The sequence below is a fragment of the Hemitrygon akajei genome, chromosome 5 (assembly GCF_048418815.1).
Source record: "Hemitrygon akajei chromosome 5, sHemAka1.3, whole genome shotgun sequence".
NCBI classification, from domain to species: domain Eukaryota; kingdom Metazoa; phylum Chordata; class Chondrichthyes; order Myliobatiformes; family Dasyatidae; genus Hemitrygon; species Hemitrygon akajei.
The window spans coordinates 143989105-144003099 of record NC_133128.1 but is presented as its reverse complement, the minus strand read 5'-3'; the positions used below and the strand labels follow the sequence as shown (position 1 = coordinate 144003099).

General features: G+C 41.5%; 1 protein-coding gene across 1 annotated transcript in view; it reads left to right on the top strand.

Annotated features, from left to right (window-relative positions):
* Positions 1-6990: 6990 nt before the first annotated feature.
* Positions 6991-13995, top strand: part of LOC140728259 (SH3 domain-binding protein 4-like) — an 87454-nt gene continuing 80449 nt past the window's right edge. Inside the window, exon 1 of the mRNA XM_073046749.1 lies at positions 6991-7068. The gene's annotated coding sequence lies outside the window, so the exon portion shown is untranslated. The remainder of the gene's footprint in view (positions 7069-13995) is intronic.

The following is a 13995-nucleotide window of genomic DNA, read 5'->3' as shown; positions in this document are numbered from 1 at the left end:
TATCTCTGGCATTTTGGATTTATATATTGTCTGCCACCTCTGACCTTAACCACGACTTACTGGGCTAGAAATTAAATTGTCTGACTCTGGACAGCTTATGCTATCAAGCCCTGCCGGGTCCTGAGGCAGGGTTTCGATCTGAAAAGCCAGTCATTCTTTTCCCCCTCACAGATGCTGCTTGACCCACTGAATTCTTCCATCAAACTGTTTGTCACTCCACATGCATGGCCCACTCCAGTTCCCCTTGAAGTGTCACTGTGCCAAAAAGTGATTTTAATGTGAATTTTATGCTGCACACGGAACTACTTTGACACAAATTCTGAAGGAAAATTTATTGGATCACCAACAAGCACTGTAGTTATATAGTAACTTTAAATAAAGTAAAATGACCCAAGGCACTTTGTAGGAGTGAGTACTAACATGTCTTACACTAGGTATAAATTGTTACAGTCAAAAGGTTGGTCATAGGTTTAAAGGAAGAGAAAGAATTTGAGGGGTTTAATGAGGGAATTCCAGAGCTTCGAACCTTGACAGCTTAAGGCATAATTCCCAAAGTTAAACAATAGACTGGTCTAGTCTATTTAAAGCAGCCAGAATTGATAAAATAAACACAGAATTTAAAGAAGACCGAATATGGACAGAAACGTACAAAAAAGCTGGTCGAGTGATTGTAGTTGGTCCAATGAGAGGACTGAGGTGGCATAAAACAGAGCCTACTTAGAACTCCAGTGTTTCTTAAATGGCACTGGGAATGCAGCCTTGCTTGATCAGTTGAGCAGTGCCCTAAACCTCAGCTCCGTCCGCTCCAGGAAAAACATGCATTTTTCAAATGCAGTGGGAATTACAGTCACCAGCTAATTAGTTAACTATTACTAGACCCACAACAAAACTAAAAAAAAACTGGCTACAAATTATAACTGGTTCAATGCAGTGCTAGTTTATTTAAAATATTTATTTGTTGCTATTCTCCCAAAATGTGCTTCAACACACAGCAACTTGCATAGTCATTGATTAACGTCAGTAATTTTAATACTTGTGGAACCGTGGCAGCTTTGTATTACCTAGATGACATCAGTAATCTCACACACACTCTTTATACTTGGAATGTTTAATATCAACCAGACCTATACACATGTTCCCTGTTGCTGATGCATTTTGCGTCCCTAGAATGCCATATAATAAGACATGACTGTTAGTGCTATCATAGTCTGAGATTTATGATCTCTAAGACCAAAAACGTCTGCACAAGCCTTTAAAGTTTAAGCAAATGGAGCAGTCTTTATTTTAAAGAGCAGCATTCATCAAAAAAGGTGATTTGCCTGAAGGTGAACTGGACTGATCTATTTAAAGCGGGATTGTCAGCATTACATTTTGCTATGAATTTAAACAGGAATGTATCATTATCAAGTTAACATGTCACTATAGATAGGATATTCTTAACAGCAGGAAGCTTTGGTGCACTGGTTTTCCTCAACTTTAAAAGGATTGTCAACTACATGGCGAGTTGAAGGGCTTTTTCCTGTGCCATGCTCTTCTACGTTCCACATTGCTGGTACTGAGTACACATCACTAAATCACTAGCAGTGTTCCCTTAATTCCAGCTTCTTTCAGTTAAGATTTACAGTTTTGATGTGTAAACATATTATAGTCCAGGTAGTAGGCAATATACCTTCTTTTTATAAATACAGCTCTGTTGAGATAAAAGTTCTGTTTAACTTTTCTATATATTGTAAGGTTGGCTTGGAGTTGGGCAATGGGTGGGTGGGGCAGTAACTAACTATATATGATTCTACCATGGGTGCTTTTTTTAAACTGCTATGAACTGTACATTCAATACCTTTGTTTTGCACTGTACAGACTTCTTTTTTGTTTTTTTTTCTCATTGTAAAAACTAATTTAAAAAAAAATCTCTTGCAGTGTGTGACGATTTTCCTGACATACAAGAAAGCACATCAAGGCAAGATAATCTGTCATGCTTGCATAGGTATTAAAATGACCTGAGCCAATAAACTGGGATGAGATTTATGTATCCCAAACCAAATCCAGAGTGCTCTTAAAATTGAAGATTTATTCCTTCAGGCCAATCAGTCTACGCTGACCATGATACCCATATCCCACTAAGCCCTGGGCTTCCAACTAATTCTTAAATGATACTTTCATACCTGTCCCAACCTGCACCTCATTTCCAACTTATCACCTGCAGCCAATTTAAACCCAACTCTGATCAACAGGGCTTTGTTCACCCATTGAACCAGTCTGCCTCAACCAGCTGCTCCTAGCTTTCACTTACCTTGTTGTGTTAAGCACCCACTCTCTCTTGTTTTGTTGCTCCTCATGGCTTATTATTTTGCAGTTTATTATTAAAGAGATTACTCACTGCAAAATCATCTCCACTGCTCAGATTTTGGGCCAAGCCTGCTCTGTATTTCCTGACAGGCCTGGTCAATCTTTCCCTACGATTTAGGCCCTCTAGACCTGACAACATCCTCATAATTATTTTCTGCACTCTTTTCAGTTTAACCATACCTTTCTTATTAACAGGGTGTCAAACCTTTCACAGTACTCCAAGTCTGGCCTCACCAATGACTTGTACAACTGCAACATAATGTCCCAGCTCATATGCTCAGTGCCCTGACTGATGAAAGCCAACATGTTAAACACTCTTTTCACCACCATATCTACCTGTGATACCACTTTCAATGAACTATGCATTTGTACCCCTAGGTCTCTTTATTCCATTATACTCCCTTGTTCCCTACCATTCAAAGTATAAGTCCTGCACTGGTTTAACTTTACAGAATGCATTATCTCACACTTATCTATATTGATATCCATTTTTTACTCCTTGGTCTATTTTCCTAGCTGATCAAGATTCCCCTGCAATCAATAACTTTTTTCACTATCAGCATCACCTCCTAATTTCATGAAATTTCATGTAATCTGTAAACATGTGTTTTCACATTTATGTAAATAATGAATAACAAGGGTTCCAGTGCCAACTCCTGTAGCACGACGCTAGTCACTGGTCTTCATTCCCAGTGACAACCTTCACCCACCACCTTTGCTTCCCACCTTCGAGCCAATTTTGAATCCACTTAACTAGCACTTCCTGAATTCCATGGGACCCAACCTTCCAGACCAGCCTAGCACGCAAGACTTTTTCCAAAGGCTTTGTTAATCTCCAAATAGACAACATCCACTGTTCTACCCTCATCTACCTTTTTGGTTTCATCTTCAAAGAGTTCTATGAGGTACATTAGGCTGTGGTGACCCACTTTCTGTGCAGGCAAACTGGCTCACAAATAGCCCGCATGCGGTGAGAGACTTTGGTAATGCACCTCTGATGTCATTTCCGCCCGGAGAGGGTGGGAACTAGGGATTAAAAGCCAGCGCCGCGAAGTTTGAATAAACTCGTCTTGAAACGACTTACCGACTGCGTGTTGTTGTTTCTAGCTCTGTATGTAGTACATTGCTACAAGGCATGACTTTCCACACACAAAGCCATTCTGACTCCTAATCAGATTCTCTGCACCCAAATACGGGTAGTATTAGACTAATTTGACATCAGACAATTTTTGGCTTAATTATGTTTTACCCATTTTATTTCAGTACTCCTGCCACTGGGTTGGAAGGCTGTGAGCTCAAAGTTGCACTCCAGAAATCTGAGTCATGTGACACCATAATCCTGAAAAACATTGTCTCATTTTTACTGTTTACTGTACCAACAGTTATGGTCGAAATGACAATAAAAATGACTTGACTTGACTTGAAATTTCTAGATCAGCACTGAAGAAGAACTGCACAGTCATGTGTCACCCTTCTTTCAACATGATGTCTGGGCTCTGTGTCCTACACTGGCCTCTGCTCTGACAATGTCAAAATTTTACCTGTGGCACCACAGAAAGCATCTGTCCAGATGCAACAAGATTAGATGCTCTGCCCAAGACCTCAACACATTGAAGAGATTTGTGGACATAGCTCATTCATCAAGAAAGCCAGTTTACCATCCATGGACTCTGTCCAAACCTCTCACTGCTTCAGGAAAGCAGTCGGTATAATCAAAGACCTCTCCCACACTAGGTATTCTCTCATCTTCCCCCTCCCATTGCACAGAAGATATAAAAGCTTGAAAAAATGCATATTGGGCTCACTGATTGTTTCTATCCCACTGTTATAAGACCATTGAATGGACATTTTCTATGTGATAAAGATGAACTGATCTCACATCCTACCTCATCATGGGACTTGTGCCTTACTATTGATCTGCAGTGCACTTTCTCTGTAACTGTAACACTATATCCTACATTGCGTGAATGGTTTTCGCTTTGTACTACCTCAATGTTGTGAAATGATTTGTTGGATGGCATGTAAAGCAAAGTTTTTCATTGTATCTCAGTACACGTGCCAATAATAAAACAGTTACCAGTCTCTTGTTTTCAAATGTCTCCAAAGCCTTGCCATTCCCATGTATCAAGGATTATTGAGGGAGTGCTGGAAATGTGCACTCAGGCGGAAGACCTTAATGGACGTTGGGGCAGGGTTGAATGGACAACTGGTCTACTCCAGCTCCTATTTCTTGTTCTGACATTCACCACCCTTAAAGTTCTCCCCCCGGTATTACCATTCCCCCCCCCCCCCCCCCGATATCTGTCTCTTCCTACCCTGGTGCTCTATGCACACCTGATCATTTCACCACCAGCAGTGATGACTTCAACCAGATGCCATCAGCTTTGGAACTTCCTTTCAATTCTTTACATGCTTTCTGATGTTCCTTAAATAAAGTATCAGTTCCTAAGCCACCTTTCAGTTTGTGCAAGCTGTCTGTGGGTAGACAGCCAGGTTTCCTGAGATTATTCTGCTGGGTGTTGCTGGAAATGTGGCTCTGAAGTTTCTTACTTAATTCTCCCTCCAATCATAATTCATACATACAAGACTATGTGTTCAAAGTGTATGCAAATCAAGCAAGTTAGTTCTTTTGTCTTTTTTTAAGTATAATTTTGTTTTGGTCAATTTTTTATACTGTTTCTGTGAAGCATCTCAAAATGCTAGACAAAGCTAATTATGTCATTAACAAAGTGGTGTCACACTTCAGTAAGGAAGCCAACCTTACCAGCGATGGAAAGAAAAGTTTCTTCAAATATTCAGAAAAATAATACAGGATATTGTTATCAATAATAATATTTAATAAAATAAGATCTATTATCTTTCCTCTTCAAATACTGCTTAACATTGTTCTGCAGCTCTGAAATTAACTACTTGGAATTTTGAGCCAACCATCTGAAAGATACAAATCAACACTTGGACTCGTTTTCCTCTGCTTTGCGTCAAGACACACCCTGTCAGCCAGAAAACCAACGAGGAAAGAACTACTTTGCTGGACCATGTGTACTTTTGATGCCACATGTGGTTCTAAGGAATCCCAGTTGGAGACAGTCTTGATACCTAAAGCTGTGAGCTATGCTCCCGGCAGACCCCGATGGTGTAACCACAGGAAACTTGCAGAAGCGTTTGTCTAGTTCTCCACCCACCAGTAGTTTACACTGAACTGACAAGTAGCTTAGGAAACAAGAGAAAATCTGCAGATGCTGGAAATCAGAGCAACACACACAAAATGCAGGAGGAACTCAGCAGGCCAGGCAGCATCTATAGAAAAGAGTATAGTCGACATTTTTGGCCAAGACTCTTCAGCAGGACTGGAGAAAAAAGCTGAGAAGTAGATTTAAAAAGTGGGGAGGAGGAGAGAGAAACACAAGGCGATAGGTAAAACCTGAATGGGGAAGGATGAAGTAAAGAGCTGGTAAGTTGATTGGTGAAAGAGATACAGGCCTGGAGAAGGGTGAGCGTGGCAGAAGAGGACGGAATGCTATGGAAGAAAGAAAATGTGGGATGAGGACCGGAGGGAGGTGATAGATGGGCAAAGAGATAAGGTGAGAGAGGGAAAAGGGGATGGGGAATGGTGAAGGAGAGGCAGGAGTTTAGGGAAGTTTGCTTCGTCCTCTCAGACTGAAGGGTCTGAAAAAAGACATTCAACCAATTCCTCTACATCTTTGAACAGATTTCTTTTTAAAGTCGGGAAATTAAGTGCTCAGCAACCTTCATCCCCTTTGTCCTGGCACCGCTAAATCTTTGACCTCCAATTCTGGTTTGGTGATGGTCACATCTGCAGCCCTCAAAGTTTTACACTCTGGAAACATCTTTCGAAAGTTTTGTGCCTTTCAACTTTCTACACTATTCTGGATCTCCTTAAAAAAGATCTTTTCATGTGTTAATTCTTTACTGAGTGTCTGAGGATGTATCATTAACTGAAGTGGAGTGGATATTTAAGTCATGTGCTGATCATGGGCAGCAGGGCAGAGGGACAAGATTAAGGCTCATAAAACAGACGGATTTGTGTCCAGAAGAGTTCAGATGCAATCTACGAGCTGCAGAAGGAACTCTGCTCGTCAAGCAGCATCTGTGGAGGCTGAGGGAATGTTAATGTCACATCTGGACTACCTGCAGTTTGGTTTCTCTGGTTTGTTGTCTTGCTGGTCACTGGGGTGGATAACTGGTCTTGATGCAAAATCTCCACCTGAAATTTCCTTTTGTCTTCAAAGATGTTGTCTGACCAGCTATGTTTTTCCTGCAGTTGTTTTTTTTGCTCTGGATTCCAGTATCTGCAGTCTCTTGTGGAATCTCTCTGAGTTCCTCCAGCAGCTTGTTTCCAGCAGGCTCTTCAGTCAGCATTTGTGTGCAATTTGCATAAATGGAATTTAATCCACTCTCCTTCTCCTTAAAGGGTGGGTTACTTCACAACCCCGACGGAGAGAGAAACTTTACGTATGAGTCAGGGCTACTGTTTGATACTGATAGATTTCAATCCGCAGATGTCTGCAGTTCACATCTCCACCGGAGGACGGCGCGCGCTCCAGCCGACGGAACTCGCCTCGTGACCGTGCACAGGCATTCCTCGTTGGGTTTGGTTGCTCGGGTGGCGGGGGCGCGCTTTGTGGCAGCGCAGGGGAGCTGGTCATTGTGCGGAGAGGGAGCCGCCAGTTCGGTGCGCGCGTTCGGAGGCTCCGATGCATTGTGAGTTTGTGGTCCCCGTTATGGCGGCGTCGGGTGGGACAGGAGTGGACGAGAGTGGGGGAGGGGTGGGTGGGTGGTGAAGAGGAGAGAGGGAAAGAGAAAAGGAAGGAAAGAAAGGGAGAAGGAAGGCGAAAGGAAAAGTGTGAAATGGGAGGGAGGGAGAGTTGGAAGCGGAGAAGAAGGAGGGATTGTGTGAAAGAGGTGAGAGGGAGAGAGAACAGAGGGAAGGAAGGGGATTGAAGAGTGGAGAAGGGGAGGGCTGAAGTGGGGAGAAAGGAGAAAGAAGAGCAGCGAATGTGTTGAGGAGGAAGGGGGAAGGGAGGGTGTCGGATACAAGGAGGAAGAGAGGGGAGGGATGGAAGGAAAAGTGTGGGAGGGAGGAAGTGAGAGAGAGGGGGAAGGAGGAAGGGTACTAAAAGGGGCTCCTTGTGAACCTTAGAGGGTAGCTTCCAGCATTAGCAACCACACAGGAGCTGAGATGCCTCTGGTGGAGTCTCTGTGGGATGAGGAGGTGGAGAGATACTACTAAAGAGGCAATTGAAGGATGGGAGGGTTGGCAGGGAGCAGTGTGTTTTGGGTTGCAGTGAGTTTGTACTTTCAGAAAGAGGTGTTGTGGTTCAGTTTGAGGGTTGGGGTTGATTAAAAAAAGAGAGCATGAAGAAGAAGAGTGGGGAATTGGGAATGGTTGGATTGAAGGAGTAGGGGAAAACGTGTGAAGGGAGTTGAGAGATTGGTGTTCCAAGATGGAGTGAGAGAGGTTTGCTAGAGAATGAGAAAGGGCTGGAGATAAGTTTTCGGAATGAGATGGGTGGAGATATGAGAGAGCAAGGAAGATCTTGAGTGAGTGGGATTGGAAGATGGGGAGGAAGTAGGAAAGGGAAATTGGTCTAGGAGAGGATAGGACAGAAGTTGAGAGAACAAAAGACTGAGAGAAGGATTGGGTGACAAGAAGGGAAGATTGAGAGGGATGGAGAAAGTGAGATGTTGTGGATCTGGACTCAGGAGAGAAGGTGGCATCTGCCTTGTAATGTGCTAGCCACTGATGATGTCATTAGGAGTGACCCCACCTTCTTTGCTCCAAAGAAGGGTAGACACTCTCCTCAACAGTGGTCAGTGAAAATAGCAGGCACCATTAACAAGTCATGAGCCGTGGTTGCTAACCTTCACTGCCCCAGACTGTATGATGGCATGCTGAACATTTTGTTTAATATCCATCTCTAATGTACATATTCAGTCGTCCTTATCATCCAGTGTTTACATTTGCCTTCTTATTTGTTTAGAAAAGCTGTTATCAATTAATATCAATTTTTAGCATATTAATTTTATTTCACTAACATTGATACTGTAACAGGGATGTATGTATATATTTAGTGCATGGCGTTTCAGCTGTCCTGAGTAAATTCTACAGTTTAGTGGCTCACCAGCTTAATGTTCCAAATGAATTGTTTTTATAACAGAGAAGCCCTGGAATATGATTTAAATCCGCTCTGCAGTTAGTTGTCATAAATCACTTTTGATGATCAGATGTGACTGTTATGTGCTGTACTGACACATTTATTCCTGGCCAGGCTGCTGTTCCAGTGTGCCTAATTGGCAGTTAACTGATAAATAATGGAGACTGACAGCGTACCTTGTACTTAAAGAAAGACCTGCCTGCTGCTGTATGCTGCGATTGCTAAACTTAATTTAATCTGAATTGTTACGCATAATTTGCGTTGCTGTGTTGCAACGCTTCCAATCAGTTTTGAATGTTTAGTGTAGAATCGGTCTCACTTCCCCTGTATTGACCCTTTGATTGCAAACTAAGTAAAAGCAACTGCTTATTCCGCTTCAGTGCCCACCATAACTGAAACCCAGCTTGTTACGGTGTGGCCAGGTGCTACATGCCTTAAATATTCCCTCAACCTTCTCCAAGTTTACTAGTGTTGACGATATCAAAGTGGTGTTTGCAGACTTTTAATCTGCTACCTTGGTTGGCATTCTGAAATCTGCAGCATGTAATATGTTTGGTGTAAACCAATAGCTCTTGGATATAACATATAATTGGCTCTAATAAAAGCACAGTATAAATTTCCCATTGATCCAGTGTTCTTTGCCAGGCATACCGGCTGTTACAGTGAAGATGTGCCTCTTTGCTGTGACAACAGAAAGGAAGGATGCTTTTAATATGTGCCTATCAGTCCTACCTGATCTGAGCATTGGCTGTTGTCCATTCCATCACTAAAGAGTTAATTGGCATACCAATAGGTCACCACAGCTTGATTTCAGAAAATCTTTGGTCCCATTCAGCAAATGCTATCTTGGTGATATCGATCTGTTTGTGAAGTTTCATCATTAACTTTTGAGTGTTTGTGTATTTATAGTTCTAGTTTAGACTCTTCAATAATTAATTCCCAGGAATCCTTTTTCTAAAAAACTCTGCAATCCAAATTTTAAAATGAATGCAAAAGCCAGAATCTTTCAGAGAGTCAACCAGTAATGATTGAAGAAACCAAAATAGGGCAGTGAACATTTTGGAATCTGGAAGGTTTGTTGGAGTGTTTTCTTCTTGTTTTGCAGAAATTGCTCTATTTTCTCTGGCTTAGTTCCATGAGTGTGCTTTTGAATGTTTTATGTGTGTGTTTTGGCAAAGAATTTTAACCAAGGGAGCACCTCAGATGTCCCTGAAGTGCCAGGTAAAATAAGCTTGCCACTTTTAAGTGGAAGTCTTGTCATTATGCCTTTTCCAGTTAAAAATAAGTATTTCTTCAGGATAAATATTTTGCTTGTTTTTCCTCCACATTCCCTATCTACCTCACCGGCACCTGACTTAAAGAAGCGAATAAGCAAAAGAGCAAAGATACTTGGTCTCAATTTCATCTTCAGTCATTTGCAGAACTTTTCCGAATGGTCATACTCCCACAATGGTTGAAATCACTTCTGAGAGAGTTTTAATTTCCAAGTACAATTGGATGCAGGAATATGGACCATTTAGTAACCGGAGTCTGTTCACTGTTCAATAAAATTCATGCTGGCTCTGACTTACTGTAATTTCATGTGAAGTTGTTACCCTTAAACTTGTGCACCTTTGATTGTTAAAAATTTTGTCACCCTCATTTAAAATTGTAGCTGGGCATACATTTCTACTGTGGGGAAAAAATCGTGATGAGGGTTTTGAATAAATAACAAAAGATTAAAATTCAATTATTCTATGGTGAGCCATCATGATGCTAGGAAGTTAATATAACAATCAACACCTAAAATATCCCTCCTTGTAAATGTCATGGTTTACATGTAGTACTGTATGCCCTCTTCATTCCAGTGCATCTAGATTCTAATGTTTACACCATACCTACTGCTAAACTCCCCAGCCAATGCAACTTCTCCTCCTGTTAAATCTGAATAGTTGCTCTTAGTGTCTTGAAAATGTGGATCAAAGAATTTCTTGAACTGCCAAGTTCAAGTAACTATGGCCTCAGTTTATATTTTTTAGATTTTGTAATTTAACCATTAGCATTAAGAATATTTTTAATTTACTTATGTTCAGTGCATTTATTTCCCTTTGACGAGGAGGTGGGGTGAGCCACGTCCTTGCACCATTGTTGTCTTTCTGGTTACAGTGTCCTCCAGAGCACTAAGTTCCAGAATTTAGACCCAACAGTGATGAAGGACTGGTTAAAATTCCCAAACAGGATGGTGGGTGATGTGGAAGTGAAGCTACCTGTTGTTGCACTCCCTTGTTCCTCCTAGGTGCTGGAGGCCAGGGTTTATGAGGCCTTGTGGGAGGAGTAGTTTGGGTGGGTAATGTGTCGTACACTGTGTTGTTGCAACCACTGTGTGATGGAAGTGTTGGAAATGTATGTTTAGGATAGTGGATGAGGTACCAGTGCAGGACTATTGTTTTTCCAGCTCATCTACTTTAAAACAGAGAAACGGAATTATCAACAGCCATGAAAAAGACCTGACCAGGGCTTGGAATAAACAACAAAATATCAAAATTTCCTATTTTTGTTTTGAACATTTTGCAGTTGAGAAATTAATAGAATAGCTGATGCTTTATGTATCCTTTCCAGTCTCCTTACCCCATTGCCTTTATCAAAATGACCACTTCAGGCATCAATGCACTGATGATCCCGTAGTCTTTGGTCCTCTCCTATCAGATTCCTCCTTCAGCCCTTTTCCTCTGCCATCTATCACATCTGGGCTTCTCACATCATTCCCTTTTCCCCCTCCCCGCTCTCCTGCCTTACCCCTCACCTGGACTACCAGCTTGTGCTCTTCCCTCTCCCCCTACCCTTTTATTCTGACTTCCGTCCTGTTCCCTTCCAGTCCTGAACTGGTGTCTTGACCGGAAATGCCCTCTTCATTTCCTTCCACAGATGCTGCTGAGTTCCTCCAGCATCTTTGGTATGTTACCAGACCTTATCTGAGGTGCATATTCTAGTAAGAGTGCATTGCAGACTCTGCGAGTGTATGAAATAGACATTGTGTGTGTGAGAAATAGACTAGACATTTAACTGAAAAAGACAGAAACAGACAGACTCTGTGTTTGCGAGTGAGCGAGAAAGACAAAAGAAATTGTGTGAACAAATAAAGGATATAAAATGTTGCACACCTGCTCTGTGCTCATGCACGTGGTTTCTGTACACTGCTTTTGTTTATTTACACAACTGAAGTGCTCTGAGAGCTCTTTTACTCAGCAATCCTGGGCTATTTGGAGCCTGGATCAGCATTATTGATGGTGAATAAGGCAGGAAGGATGGAAAAAAAGTCGCTGGAATGTTGTCTAGACTGGAAGTTTTCAGCAGAGACTGGATACGCCAGTGTTTGCCCTGGAGTGAAGGTAGCTAAATCACATAGATAGGGTAATAAGCGGTGTTTTTCCAGGACTGGGAGCTTCAAGCTAGATGACATTTATTTAAGGTGGGGGGGGGGGGGGGGGGGTAGAAGAGGGTGGTGGGTCTTTAGGTACGTGGAAAGAAAAGGTCGTTCCCGTTCAACATGTCAGTCTGTGGTCCACAGCAGTCTTCCCGCTGTTATCCCTCCACACAACAAATGTTCCCACAGCCAATGGACTCACTTTCATGGACTCTTCATCTAATGTTCTCGATATGTATTATTTATTTATTATTCTTTTTGTATTTGCAGTTTGTTGTCTTTGTGCTCTGGTTGAATGCCCTAGTTGGGTGGTCTTTCACTGATTCTGTTACGGTTATTATTCTATCGATTTCTTGAGTGTGTCCACAAGAAAATGAATCTCAGGATTGTATGTGGTGACATATTTGGACTTTGATAATAAAATTTACTTTGAACTTTGAATTTTGAACAAATTAAGAAAGCTTCTCTGACTTAGTTGTCAAAAAGCTTGGCTTTTATTGGAGATGTACTTGTTAAGCTAAGTGACAAATGCTCCACCAGATTCGTGACTTGTACCATGTCAGTGGTGGAGGGAAGGGCTTTGGAGACGAGTCACTCACTGCAGGATACTAGTCTCTGAGCTGCTTTTGTGACCACAGGCTTACATGATGAGTCAAATTGACCCTCGGCTCTTTATAAAGATCAGTTTTATTTGTCACATATACATAAAAATATACAGTGAAATGTGCAGGTTGCGACAAATCAAATCAGCATGGATAGTGCTGGGCAGCCTCAAGTGTCCCCAAGCTTGAGGGACCCCATGATGCTGACAGTGGGAAATCAAATGGTGTAATGCTATTGAATGACAAGCATTGGGTTATCCAGTGATGCACTACTATTGATTTCAAAATATATGTGAATAGGATCTCCCCTATTGAAGGTTGACATTTCCTGGGTCGTTTGTGGATAAGCCCCGTACTTAATCAATCTTTCTACATGGATGTATGGGCTGCATCGTTGTTGAGACTGGGAATGGAATTGAATATCATGTAGTTACTAGTGCATGTGATCACCTCTGACCTCTGGATGGAGGGAAGCTCATCGATGAAGCGGTTGAAGATGGTTCTAGAACAATGCCCTGAAAAATTCCTGCACTTGTAGTGATAATCTTATTCAGGCACAGATATCATTCTGTAAGTCAGTGAAGCTTTGTTTTCAAGCCCATTTATCCTTGAGATATCACAAATTCAGACTGGTTTAATTTAACCAGGATTTTGCATATCTGTCCTATGATTTCTGCCCCCTTGGTTGGGCAATGTTGGTTTTGTAATATTTGTACTGTTGTTTGTAATGAGTAGTTCTATTTGCTTAACTATAGAAAGGTTGTCATGTAGAAAGTTTGGTAGGGGGCAGAAAAGCTTTACAAAGCTGCTTCTGGGTCTTGAGTTACAAGCAAAGATGCACTGGTACTTTTTGATCTGGACATTAGGAGGCTGAGAGATGATCTAGTAGAAGTATCAATGAGGTGGGTGGTCACTGTCTTTTTCTTAGGGAAGACTAATTTTCTTGAGACGTCTAAAACTAGAGAGCAAGATTGAGGGTGAGAAGGCAAAGATGTAAAAAAAAGATCTGAATTGCCTCCCAGAGGAAGCTGTACATTACTGTGTTTCAAAGGCCTTTCGGCAGCGACGTGGATATACAAGGTTTAAAGGGATAGGGAACAAATGCAGGAATGTGGAACTAGATGGAATAGACGTCTTGATCAAGATGGATAAGTTAGGCCTAAGGGTTTGTTTCCATCTTTATGAATCTATGATCTGTAAACATTAGTGTTTTGATTATTTTCTGTAGCTGTCTGTGATATTTGAACAATCCATAAGCCTCCTTGAACCTTCAGCTTTTCTAAATGTATTATCATTTAGAATTTTTTTGGTGCAATAAAATCTCTCTTGCTTTTATTTAGGTCATAGTATTTCCCCTTAGTAAATTACTATCTGTTTCTTTCCTGTTATATTTGACAATGTTTAGAAGGGAATTAACCATAAATCTAACTGTATAACCTGCCTCTGGTTAAAACCAATGCTTAAAAAG